Source organism: Arachis ipaensis, chromosome B6, assembly GCF_059453495.1.
Source record: "Arachis ipaensis isolate K30076 ecotype BB chromosome B6, ASM5945349v1, whole genome shotgun sequence".
Taxonomy (NCBI): domain Eukaryota; kingdom Viridiplantae; phylum Streptophyta; class Magnoliopsida; order Fabales; family Fabaceae; genus Arachis; species Arachis ipaensis.
The window spans coordinates 39528605-39542366 of NC_142441.1; the positions used below are offsets into that span (position 1 = coordinate 39528605).

At 38.9% G+C, this 13762-nt stretch overlaps 1 non-coding gene across 1 annotated transcript; it reads right to left on the reverse strand.

Annotated features, from left to right (window-relative positions):
• Positions 1-6554: 6554 nt before the first annotated feature.
• LOC148555227 (small nucleolar RNA R71) lies at positions 6555-6662 on the reverse strand. The gene has a single exon (XR_015887470.1). It is a non-coding gene; the product is annotated as a small nucleolar RNA R71 (small nucleolar RNA).
• Between the last annotated feature and the right edge of the window lie 7100 nt (positions 6663-13762).

The following is a 13762-nucleotide window of genomic DNA, read 5'->3' on the forward strand; positions in this document are numbered from 1 at the left end:
TCTAGGTTTTGGTGTTTGAATATGTGACATATAATCATCCCTCTATTTGGACCTATAATGGTGTGTGGTATAATCAGGGACCAAGCATATCTCTCTTCATGAGCAACTAGACCAAGGAATTGGCTATTGATCAAGATATGAGAGATTGAGTCACCAAGGGATTGGGGTTCAATCAATCATGATTGCCAAGAGGTCAATGAGTTGCATGATTGAAGAGGATATAAGCTAGATTTGATCCAAAGAGACAACATCTCCCAATCTCAATGAATTTCCCCATTCTTATCTATCCATTTCTTTACAGCTTATTTTTACATTCAGCAATTCCCCATTCCCATTTACATTCAAGTCATTTATGATTCTGCACTTTACATTCTGCCATTTATATTCCTGTACTTTATTGCTTTTCTTTATATTCTAGCCATTTACATTTATGTCATTTACAATTCTGCACTTTACAATCCTATTGATCTGCTTGACTAATTCATCAAATGATTAAAACTGCTCGAATTTGCCAATATCTGTGGATACGATCCCATTCCACTGTGGGTTATTACTTGACGATAATTTTGGTGCGCTTGCCAAAAGAACTAATTCACCAATTTTGAATGGGGTGTGAATTCTAGTCATCAGATATCAAACTTAGGAAGAGAAGAACAAAATTTATGGATAGGGTTCATAGAAATTCAAGAGAATGTTTAAGAACATTATCAGGCAGGGAATAATTCAGAATGTAAAGTTCAAAACAGAAACTTCAAAAGAACCAAATTCAATCAGAATGAGATATACATAAGATGCAAGATATGAAGCAAAAAAACCAAACCGCATCTTAAGAAAAGCAGATATCTCAGGGAATTCAAGTAAACGTATGCAGTTAAGATCAAATGAAAATAGCATATGAACAAGGAACAAGATTGGGGAATAATTAGTTCACTCTCCAAGAAAGAAACCCCAAATAAAACTTCAAGATAAACCATGGAAGAACAAGATACGTGACCGAACAACCCTGAGATGCAACTTCTAACGTTCCCAAAACCCATAATTTGCATCACCTATTAATTCTATTTCGTCTATGACAATCCATTAGTGTTTTCGTATACACAAATCATCAGCATTAAGTTGGCCAAAACTAATACCATGAGAGATGCAACGGTCGACTAATAACATTAATCAATAGACAATCATGCATTTGAAACTCAAACTCTTGTCATTAGGAGTCCTACTGCATGACAAACACTTAGAGTATGCAGTAAAGCATAGTCAGTCCATTTCAAGGCTCTAACGGGAACGAACTACTCTGATACTGTTGAGCGGATATTTTATACGCTTTTTGACATCATTTTCATATAGTTTTTAGTAGTTTTTATTTATTTTTTATTAAGTTTTTATAGGTTTTAGTGTTAAAATGATATTTTTGGATTCTACTATGAGTTTTTGTGTTTTTGGACAATTTTAGATAATTTCTGGCTGAAATTAAGGAGCTGGAGCAGAAGTCTACTTCAGAGACAGAGAAAGCACTGCAAATGCTGTCCAGATCTCACCTACCTGGATTCGGAAGAGCTTTTCAGGAGCTATAGAAGTCCAAATGGAGCTCTCTCAATGGCTATAGAAACCTGACTTCTAGAGCTTTCCAGCAACATATAATAGTCCATACTTTTCTTCGGATTAGAAGGCCCAAAACTGACGTCCAACGCCAGCTACCTGCCCCCTTCCAGGCATCTAGCGCCCAAAGAGCAGAGCCCAACGTCCAAAGGCCCAGAGAAGACCCCCTAGCTGGTGCTCCACGCCCCAGAGACCTCATGGCACGTGGATTTCTTCAAAACTCAGCCCAAACACTCACCAAGTGGATCCTAGAAGTGGATTTTAGCACTAAATAGACTATTTTACCCTTACTAGTCATTTGTTTAGTATTTAAGGGATTAGATTCATGTTATTCACACACTTTTTCATATCTCATTCAGCATACTCATTTTTACTTTGTATTTTACTTTCATTATGAGTTTTTAAACCTCCTAGGTTGAGGGGAGGAGTCTTGCTGAGTCCTATGAATTAATAAAAGTATTACAGTTTCTCTTCGATCCGTGCTTGATTAATTCAAAGATGTATATTCATTCTTCATCAATATGAATGTGTTAAACTGGCATAAGGTTATCACATTCTACATGGGTTTAGAGTGTGTCTTTCATCAGACAATGATGAACCACCCGCTTGAATATACATCTCTCAGATGGCTAATCCACGATTTCGTTGGGGACTTCTCGAGACATCAGTTCAGCTGATTTACGGGAAGATTAAGGTCTCTGTGGTAGAGGCTAGAACCTAAGGTGCAGCATCCTCTGATCCAAAAGATTCAACTTTGTCTGTGGCGTTTTGAGTAGGATCATTAAGGAGAATGAACTGCAAAAGCTTCACCTTCAATCAGAATGGATCCCCACTAAACCTGGGGTTCAGATCTGGAGGAGTATTGGCAGCTGCTCAAACCAGTGTCAATCACATAGAGCCTGCCATTGAAGAAATCACTTACAAGCAAAGGAAGCAGTAATACCAGAGTTAATTCAGAAAGACAAAGCAACTCTGACTCTCAACTCTAATCCTATCATTTATTCCTTTCACAGTTTCATGATACTTCATCCAACTCCATATACTTAATCCAACAATCTTTTGATTTTGCCTGACTAAGACCTGCAAAACAACCATAGCTTGCTTCAAGCCACAATCCTTGTGGGATCGACCCTGACTCGCTCAGGTATTACTTGGACGACCCAGTGCACTTGCTGGTTGATGAGCGGATAATTTATACGCTTTTTGGCATTGTTTTTAGTATGTTTTTAGTATATCTTAATTAGTTTTTATTATATTTTTATTAGTTTTTGAATAAAAATTACTCTTCTGGACTTTACTATGAGTTTGTGTGTTTTTCTGTGATTTTAGGTATTTTCTGGCTGAAATTGAGGGACCTGAGCAAAAATCTGATTCAGAGGCTGAAAAAGGACTGCAGATGCTGTTGGATTCTGACCTCCCTGCACTCAAAGTGAATTTTCTAGAGCTACAGAAACCCAATTGGCGCCCTCTTAATTGCGTTTGAAAGTAGACATCCTGAGCTTTCCAGAAATATATAATAGTCTATACTTTGCCCGAGATTTGATGGCCCAAACAGGCGTTCCAAGTCAGCTTAAGAATTTTGGCGTTTAACTCCAAAACTGGCACAAAAGCTGGAGTTAAACGCCCAAACTGGCACAAAAGCTGGCGTTTAACTCCAAGAAAAGTCTCTACACATGGAAGCTTCAATGCTCAGCCCAAGCACACACCAAGTGGGACCGGAAGAAGATTTCTGCATTAATTACTGATTTCTGTAACCCTAGGCTACTAGTTCTCTATAAATATGACCTTATACTATTGTATTTTCATCTTGGAATCATGTTTTGAAGATTGAACCCTCTTTGGGAGGCTGGCCATTCGGCCATGCCTAGAACTTTTGTTCTTATGTATTTTCAACGGTGGAGTTTCTACACACCATAGATTAAGGTGTGGAGCTCTGCTGTTCTTCATGAATTAATACAAAGTACTATTGTTTTTCTATTTAACTCAAGTCTATTTCTTCTCCAAGATATTCATTCGTTCTTCAACTTGATGAATGTGATGATCCGTGACACTCATCATCATTCTCACCTATGAACATGTGCCTGACAACCACCTCTATTCTACTAGCAATGGCTTGAATGCGTATCTCTTGGGTTTCTAATCTAAGATTGGAACCTTCGTGGTATAGGCTAGAATTAATGGCAGCCATTCCTGAGATCCGAAAAGTCTAAACCTTTTTCTGTGGTATTCCGAGTAGGATCTGGGAAGGGATGACTGTGATGAGCTTCAAACTCGCGATTGTGGGGCGTGTGACAGACGCAAAAGGATCAATGGATCCTATTCCGACATGATCGAGAACCGACAGCTGATTAGCCGATGTTGTGACAGAGCATCAGGACCATTTTCACTGAGAGGACGGGATGTAGCCATTGACAACGGTGATGCCCAACATAAAGCTTGCCATGGACAGGAGTATGAATGATTGAAAGAAGGCAACAGGAAAGCAGAGGTTCAAGGGGAACAAAGCATCTTCATACGCTTATCTGAAATCCACCAATGAATTACATAAGTTTCTCTATCTTTATTTTATGTTTATTTTATGTTTATTTTCATCACCTTAAACTCCATAACCATTTGAATCCGCCTGACTGAGATTCACAAGATGACCATAGCTTACTTCAAGCCAACAGTCTCCGTGGGATCAACCCTTACTCACGTAAGGTTTATTACTTGGACGACCCATTGCACTTGCTGGTTAGTTGTGCGGAATTGTGACAAAGTGTGATTCACGTTTGAGAGCTCCAAGTTCTTTGGCGCCATTGTTGATGATCACAATTTCGTGCACCAAGTTTTTGGCGCCGTTGCGGGGATTTTTCGAGTTTGGACAACTGACGGTTCATCTTGTTGCTTAGATTAGGTACTTTTCAGAATTTTTAAGAATGAATTCTAGAGTTTCAAGGTGATGTTCCCACCATCACAAAAGCTGATTGATTCTCATCAATTTAGCTATTGAATGTAATGTCCTACTGAAACTTGGCCAAACATGTCTAATCTTTTTAGACTGAAGCTTTAGACTAACATTGAATAATTCCTGGAATTCTTATTAAAAGTTTTGATTCTCTTTATTTTCTTTTTCATATAAGTTTCGAAAATCACAAAAAAAAATTTAAAATCATAAAACCAAAAATATTTTATGTTTCTTGTTTGAGTCTATTGTCTAATTTTAAGTTTGGTGTCAATTGCATGTCTTTATCCTTCCAATTTTCGAAATCTTATGCATTATGTTCTTCATTAATCTTCAAGTTGTTCTTGATGATTTCATTGCTCTAATCTTTAAATTCTCTTGTTTTGTGTGTTTTGTTGTTTCTCATATGCATTTTTACATTGTTATAGTCCTTAGTATACAAACTTTTAAGTTTGGTGTCTTACATGCATTGTTTATTTGATCTTAGTTGCATTTTTATTGATTCCCATCATCAAAAATTCAAAAATATTTTTCAAAACTATGTCTTTTCAAGTCAATAATACAGAGAATTGAAGATTCAGAATATTCAGCAGAGGAATCAAACAGAAAAAGCTGGGCGTTCAAAACGCCCAGTGAAGAAGGAAAACTGGCGTTTAAACACCAGCCAGGGTACCTGGCTGGGAGTTTAATGCCCAGAACGGTAGAGATTTGGGCGTTAAACGCCAGAATGGGCACCATTCTGGGCGTTTAACGCCAGGATGACACTAGAGGGAAGATTTTGTTTTTAATTCACATTTTTTTCAAGTTTTCATAATTTTTCAAAATCAAATCTTTTTCAAATCATATCTTTTCAATCATATCTCTTTCAAAATCAATTTCTTTCTATTTTATATTTATTTTTACTATTTTCAAAAATCCTTGCTATAATTAAAGATTTACTTCAAAATTTTCAAGTTGTTACTTGCCTATTAAGAAATGATCAAACTTTAAATTTTAGAATCATATTTTTAATTTCTTGTTAGTCAAGTAATCAACATTAATTTTAAAAACTTTCTTTTTCTAATTTGATTTTCAATCATATCTTTTCAATCGTATCTTTTCAATCACATCTTTTTCAAAATTAATTTTCAATCATATCTTTTTAATTTCTGATTTCAAAATCTTTTTCAAAAAAAAAATCACTTGATTTCTTTCCCAATCTTAGTTTTCGAAAATCTCAATCAAATTTTCAAATTTCTTTTTAATTATTTCAAAATCTTTTTTTCGAAAATTCTTCCCCTCTTCTCACATCCTTCTATTTAAGGGACTAAGACTCCTCTTCAAGGTGCAATTCGAACTCTGTCCCTCTTGATAGGTTCGAATTCCCTCTTCTCCATCTCCTCCTTCTATTCTTCTTTTCCTCTGACACCTCAAGGAATCTCTATACTGTGACATAGAGGATTCCCTACTTTCTTGTTTTCTTCTCTTTCATATGAGCAGGAACAAAGATAAAGGCATACTTGTTCAAGCTGATCCTGAACCTGAAAGGACCCTGAAGAGAAAGCTAAGAGAAGCTAAAGAACAATTCTCTTTAGAGGGCCTAACAGAGCTTTTCAAAGAAGAAGAAACCATGGAAGCCAAAAACAACAATGCCAACAATGCAAGGAAGGTGCTTGGTGACTTTACTGCACCTACTCACAACTTCTATGGGAGAAGCATCTCAATCCCTGCCATTGGAGCAAACAACTTTGAGCTTAAGCCTCAATTAGTTTCTCTAATGCAACAGAATTGCAAGTTTCATGGACTTCCATTGGAAGATCCTCATCAGTTCTTAGCTGAGTTCTTGCAAATCTGTGACACTACCAAGACCAATGGGGTTGACCCTGAAGTCTACAGACTTATGCTCTTTCCTTTTGCTGTAAGAGATAGAGCTAGAACATGGTTGGATTCACAACCTAAGGAAAGCCTGAACTCTTGGGAAAAGCTAGTCAATGCCTTCTTGGCAAAGTTCTTTCCACCTTAAAAATTGAGTAAGCTTAGAGTGGAAGTCCAAACCTTTAGACAGAAGGATGGTGAGTCCCTCTATGAAGCTTGGGAGAGATATACGCAATTGATCAGAAGGTGCCCTTTTGACATGCTTTCTGAATGGAGCATCATAGGAATTTTCTATGATGGTCTGTCTGAACTATCCAAGATGTCATTGGATAGCTCTGCTGGAAGATCTCTTCATCTAAAGAAGACGCCTGTAGAAGCTCAAGAACTCATTGAAATGGTTGCAAATAACCAATTCATGTACACTTCTAAAAGGAATCCTGTGAATAATGGGATAGCTCAGAAGAAAGGAGTTCTTGAGATTGATACTCTGAATGCCATATTGGCTCAGAATAAAATATTGACTCAGCAAGTCAATATAATTTTTCAGAGTCTATCTGGAATGCAAGCAGTAACAGGCAGCACTAAGGAAGCTTCCTCTAAAGAAGAAGCTTATGATCCTGAGAACCCAGCAATGGAAGAGGTGAATTACATGGGAGAACCCTATGGAAACACCTATAATCCTTCATGGAGAAATCATCCAAATCTCTCATGGAAGGATCAACAGAGACCTCAACAAGGTTTCAACAACAATAATGGTGGAGGAAACAGGTTTAGCAATAGCAAGCCTTTTCCATCATCTTCTCAGCAACAAATAGAGAATTCTAAGCAGAGCCACTCTGACTTAGCAACTATTGTCTCTGATCTAATCAAAACCACTCAAAGTTTCATGACTAAAACAAGGTTCTCCATTAGAAATTTGGAGGCACAAGTGGGTCAGCTGAGTAAGAAAATTACTGAACTCCCTCCTAGTACTCTCCCAAGCAATACAGAAGAGAATCCAAAGAGAGAGTGCAAGGCCATAAACACGTCTCACATGGCCGAACCTGGAAAGGAGGAAGAGGCAGTGATCTCCACTGAGGAAGACTTCAATGGAGGTCCACTGACCTCCATGGAGTTCCCTAATGAGGAACCATGGGAATCTGAGGCTCAGACTGAGACCATAGAGATTCCATTGAATTTACTTCAGCCTTTCATGAGCTCTAATGAGTATTCTTCCTCTGAAGAGGATGAAGATGTCACTGAAGAGTAAGTTGCTAAGTACCTTGGAGCAATCATGAAGCTAAATGCCAAGTTATTTGGTAATGAGACTTGGGAGAATGAACCTCCATTGCTCATCAAAGAACTGGATGACTTGACTAGGCAGAGATTACCTCAAAAGAGACAGGACCCTGGAAAGTTCTCAATCCCTTGTACCATAGGCACCATGACCTTTGAGAAGGCTCTGTGTGACCTAGGGTCAAGCATAAACCTTATGCCTCTCTCTAAAATGGAGAAGCTAGGGATCATTGAGGTACAAGCTGCAAGAATCTCACTAAAGATGGCAGACAATTCAAAGAAACAAGCTTATGGACTTGTAGAGGATGTCTTAGTAAAGGTTGAAGACCATTACATCCCTGCTGATTTCATAGTCCTAGAGACTGGGAAGTGTATGGATGAATCCATCATCCTTGGCAAACCCTTCCTAGCCACAGCAAAGGCTGTGATTGATGTTGACAGAGGAGAATTGATCATTCAAGTGAATGAAGACTCCCTTATGTTTAAAGCTTAAGGATATCCCTCTGTCACCATGGAGAGGAAGCATGAAGAGTTTCTCTTAATACAGAGTCAAACCAAGCCCCCACAGTCAAACTCTAAGTTTGGTGTTGGGAGGCCACAACCAAACTTTAAGTTTGGTGTTGAACCCCCACATTCAAACTCTAAGTTTGGTGTTGGGAGGTTCCAACATTGCTCTGAACATTTGTGAGGCTCCATGAGAGCCCACTGTCAAGCTATTGACATTAAAGAAGCGCTTGTTGGGAGGCAACCCAATCTTTACTTATCTATGTTAAATTGATATTTTCTTTTGTTATTTTATGTTTTCTGTAGGTTGATGATCATGTGAAAGTCACAAAAACAATTGAAAAAGCAAAAACAGAAGGAAAAACAGAATGAAAAATAGAACACCCTGGAGGAGAAACTTACTGGCGTTTAAACGCCAGTAAGGGTAGCAGAATGGGCGTTAAACGCCCAGTCTGGCACCATTCTGGGCGTTTAACGCCAGAAATGGGCACCAGACTGGCGTTTAACGCCAGGAATGGGCAAGAAGCTGGCGTTAAATGCCAGAAATAGGCAGCAGCCTGGCGTTTAACGCCAGGATTGGCAGAAAGGGGCGTTTTGCACGCCACTTAGTGCAGGGATGAGATATCCTTGACACCTCAGGATCTGTGGACCCCATAGGACCCCCACCTACCCCACCACTCTCTCTTCTTCTTCACCTATTCACCAATCACCTCAATACCTCTTCCCCAAAAACCCCTCACCTATTAAATCCCACCATTCTCTTCACCACTCACATCCATCCTTCATAAAACCCCACCTACCTCACCATTCAAATCCAAACCACTTTCCCACCCAAACCCACCCATAGTGGCCGAACCATACCCCCCTCTCCACTCCTATATAAACCCATCTTCACTCCTTCATTTCACACAACCTAAACACCACTTCTCCCCCTTGGCCGAAACACAAAGCCCACTCCATCTCCTCTATTTCTTCTTCTTCTACTCTCTTCTTTCTTCTTTTACTCGAGGACGAGCAACCTTCTAAGTTTGGTGTGGTAAAAGCTAAAGCTTTTTGTTTTTTCATAATCATTTATGACACCAAAGGCCGGAGAAACCTCTAGAAAGAGGAAAGGGAAGGCAAAAGCTTCCACCTCCAAGTCATGGGAGATGGAGAGATTCCTCTCAAGGGTGTATGAAGACCACTTCTATAAAGTTGTGGCCAAGAAGAAAATGATCCCCGAGGTCCCTTTCAAGCTAAAAAAGAATGAGTATCCGGAGATCAGACATGAGATCCGAAGAAGAGGTTGGGAAGTTCTCACCAACCCATTCAACAAGTCAGAATCTTAATGGTTCAAGAGTTCTATGCCAATGCATGGATCACCAAGAACCATGATCAAAGTGTGAACCCGGACCCTAAGAATTGGCTTACAATGGTCCGAGGAAAATACTTAGATTTTAGTCCAGAAAATGTAAGGTTGGCATTCAACTTGCCCATGATGCAAGGAGATGCACACCCATACACTAGAAGGGTCAACTTTGATCAAAGGTTGGACCAAGTCCTCATGGACATATGTGAAGAGGGCGCTCAATGGAAGAGAGATTCAAGAGGGAAGCTGGTTCAACTAAGAAGGCATGACCTCAAGCCCGTGGCTAGGGGATGGTTGGAGTTCATCCAACGCTCAATCATTCCCACTAGCAACCGGTCCGAAGCTACTATAGACTGGGCTATCATGATACATAGCATCATGATTAGAGAGGAAGTGGAAGTTCATGAGGTTATATCCCAAGAAATCTACAAGGTGGCGGACAAGTCCTCTCCTTTTGCAAGGTTAGCCTTCCCTCATCTCATTTGTTACCTTTGCAATTCAGCTGGAATTGACATAGAGGGAGACATTCTCATTGATGAGGACAAACCCATCACTAAGAAAAGGATGGAGAAAACAAGAGAACCTCATCAAGAGCATGAGGAAATTTCTCATCATGAAATCCCTGAGATGCCTCAAGGGATGCATCTTCCTCCACAAAACTATTGGGAGCAAATCAACACCTTCCTAGGAGAATTAAGTTCTAACATGGGACAACTAAGGGTGGAGCACCAAGAGCATTCCATCCTCCTCCATGAAATTAGAGAAGATCAAAGAACCATGAGAGAGGAGCAACAAAGGCAAGGAAGAGACATTGAGGAGCTCAAGCACTCCATAAGATCTTCAAGAGGAAGAACAAGCCGCCATCACTAAGGTGGACCCATTCTTTAACTTCCTTGTTCTTTATTTTCCTGTTTTTCGAAAATTATGCTTTATGTTTATCTATGTTTGTGTCTTTATTACATGATCATTAGTATTTATGCCTTAAAGCTATGAAAATGAATCCATCACCTTTCTTAAATGAAAAATATTTTCAATTGAAAAAGAAAAAGAAGTGCATAAATTTCAAATTTTAAAACAGTTTAATTATTTTGATGTGGCAGCAATACTATTGTCTTTCTGAATGAATGCTTGAACAGTGCATATTTTTGAATTTGATTATTTATGAATGTTAAAATTATTGGCTCTTGAAAGAATGAATGGGAAACGGAGAAATGTTATCTGATGATCTGAAAAATCATAAAATTGATTCTTGAAGCAAGAAAAAGCAGTAAAAAGCTTGCAAAAAAAAAGGAGGCGAAAAAAAAAGAGAAAGGAAAAAGAAAGAAAAAGAAAAGCAAGCAAAAAAAGCCAATACCCCTTTAAACCAAAAGGCAAGGGTGATAAAAAGGATCCAAGACTTTGAGCATCAGTGGATAGGAGGGCCCATAGGAATAAAATCCTGGCCTAAGCGGCTAAACCAAGCTGTCCCTAACCATGTGCTTGTGGCATGAAGGTGTCAAGTGAAAACTTGAGACTGAGCGGTTAAAGTCGAGGTCCAAAGCAAAAAGAAGAGTGTGCTTAAGAACCCTGGACACCTCTAATTGGGGACTCTAGCAAAGCTGAGTCACAATCTGAAAAGGTTCACCCAGTTATGTGTCTGTGGCATTTATGTATCCGGTGGTAATACTGGAAAACAAAGTGCTTAGGGCCACGGCCAAGACTCATAAAGTAGCTGTGTTCAAGAATCAACATACTTAACTAGGAGAATCAATAACACTATCTGGATTCTGAGTTCCTATAGATGCCAATCATTCTGAACTTCAAGGGATAAAGTGAGATGCCAAAACTGTTCAGAAGCAAAAAGCTAAAAGCCCGGCTCATCTAATTAATACTGATCTTCATAGATGTTTTTGGAATTCATTGTATATTCTCTTCTTTTTATCCTATTTGATTTTCAGTTGCTTGGGGACAAGCAACAATTTAAGTTTGGTGTTGTGATGAGCGGATAATTTATACGCTTTTTGGCATTGTTTTTAGTATGTTTTTAGTATATCTTAATCAGTTTTTATTATATTTTTATTAGTTTTTGAATAAAAATCACTCTTCTAGACTTTACTATAAGTTTGTGTATTTTTCTGTAATTTCAGGTATTTTCTAGCTGAAATTGAGGGACCTGAGCAAAAATCTGATTCAGAGGCTGAAAAAGGACTGCAGATGCTGTTGGATTCTGACCTCCCTGCACTCAAAGTGGATTTTCTGGAGCTACAGAAGCCCAATTGGCGCGCTTTTAATTGCGTTGGAAAGTACACATCCTGAGCTTTCCAGAAATATATAATAGTCCATACTTTGCCTGAGATTTGATGGCCCAAATAGGCGTTCTAAGTCAGCTTAAGAATTCTGGCGTTTAACTCCAAAACTGGCATAAAAGCTGGAGTTAAACGCCCAAACTAGCACAAAAGCTGGCGTTTAACTCCAATAAAAGTCTCTACACATGGAAGCTTCAATGCTCAGCCCAAGCACACACCAAGTGGGCCCAGAAGAAGATTTCTGCATTAATTACTGATTTCTGTAACCCTAGGCTACTAGTTCTCTATAAATAGGACCTTATACTATTGTATTTTCATCTTGGATTCATGTTTTGATGATTGAACCCTCTTTGGGAGGCTGGCCATTCAGCCATGCCTAGACCTTTTGTTCTTATGTATTTTTAACGGTGGAGTTTCTACGCACCATAGATTAAGGTGTGGAGCTCTGCTGTTCTTCATGAATTAATACAAAGTACTATTGTTTTTCTATTCAACTCAAGTCTATTTCTTCTCCAAGATATTCATTCGTTCTTCAACTTGATGAATGTGATGATCCGTGACACTCATCATCATTCTCACCTATGAACATGTGCCTGACAACCACCTCTGTTCTACTAGCAATGGCTTGAATGCGTAACTCTTGGGTTTCTAATCTAAGATTGGAACCTTCGTGGTATAGGCTAGAATTAATGGCAGCCATTCCTGAGATCCGGAAAGTCTAAACCTTGTCTGTGGTATTCCGAGTAGGATCTGGGAAGGGATGACTGTGACGAGCTTCAAACTCGCGATTGTGGGGCGTGTGACAGACGCAAAAGGATCAATGGATCCTATTCCGACATGATCGAGAACCGACAGCTAATTAGCCGATGTTGTGACAGAGCATCAGGACCATTTTCACTGAGAGGACGGGATGTAGCCATTGACAACGGTGATGCCCAACATAAAGCTTGCCATGGACAGGAGTATGAATGATTGAAAGAAGGCAATAGGAAAGCAGAGGTTCAAGGGGAACAAAGCATCTTCATACGCTTATCTGAAATCCACCAATGAATTACATAAGTATCTCTATCTTTATTTTATGTTTATTTTATGTTTATTTTCATCACCTTAAACTCCATAACCATTTGAATCCGCCTGACTGAGATTCACAAGATGACCATAGCTTGCTTCAAGCCAACAGTCTCCGTGGGATCGACCCTTACTCACGTAAGGTTTTTTACTTGGACGACCAAGTGCACTTGCTAGTTAGTTGTGCGGAATTGTGACAAAGTGTGATTCACGTTTGAGAGCTCCAAGTCCTTTGGTGCCATTGTTGATGATCACAATTTCGTGCACCACTGGTACAACTGTACGAAGGTGTGGGGATTCGTGCACCAGATACCATAATGTAACACCCTAACTTTTAGCACCTTATGATCGTACCAAAAGTAAAGCGTTACTAACCTAATTCCTTTTATTATCTATTTAATATTGAGCCTTTACGTGTAAATCTATCGATGGTTTTACTAAAACTATAACTTTTCCAACAAGTACAAACAACACATATTCACATACTTAATATTAATAATACGTTGTAGTGTTATATACAAAAGCAATTACAGAACCTACCCCTCTGAATAAAACTCTAACTAACAAGGCAAGGGGAAAATAAATTCTAACAACTCAACTCATAAACATATTCCTCTCTCCCACGGATTCGCAATAAGCCTTCGCACCTGTAGCTGAAAGGGGATGGAAATAGGGGGTAAGAACTAGGGAGTTCTTAGTAGGGTCGGGGTTAGGAGTTAAGTTCATTCTACATATACTTGGTCAGCAATAACAGTCAACAAGGTACCATCTAGTTCAACAATTAAAGAACACAGAATTCAAATAGTCATTTAGCACACCCACAATCACAAAAATTACACTCACAAACAAATATGCACAAACAAGTATGATGCATGTCTATCCCTA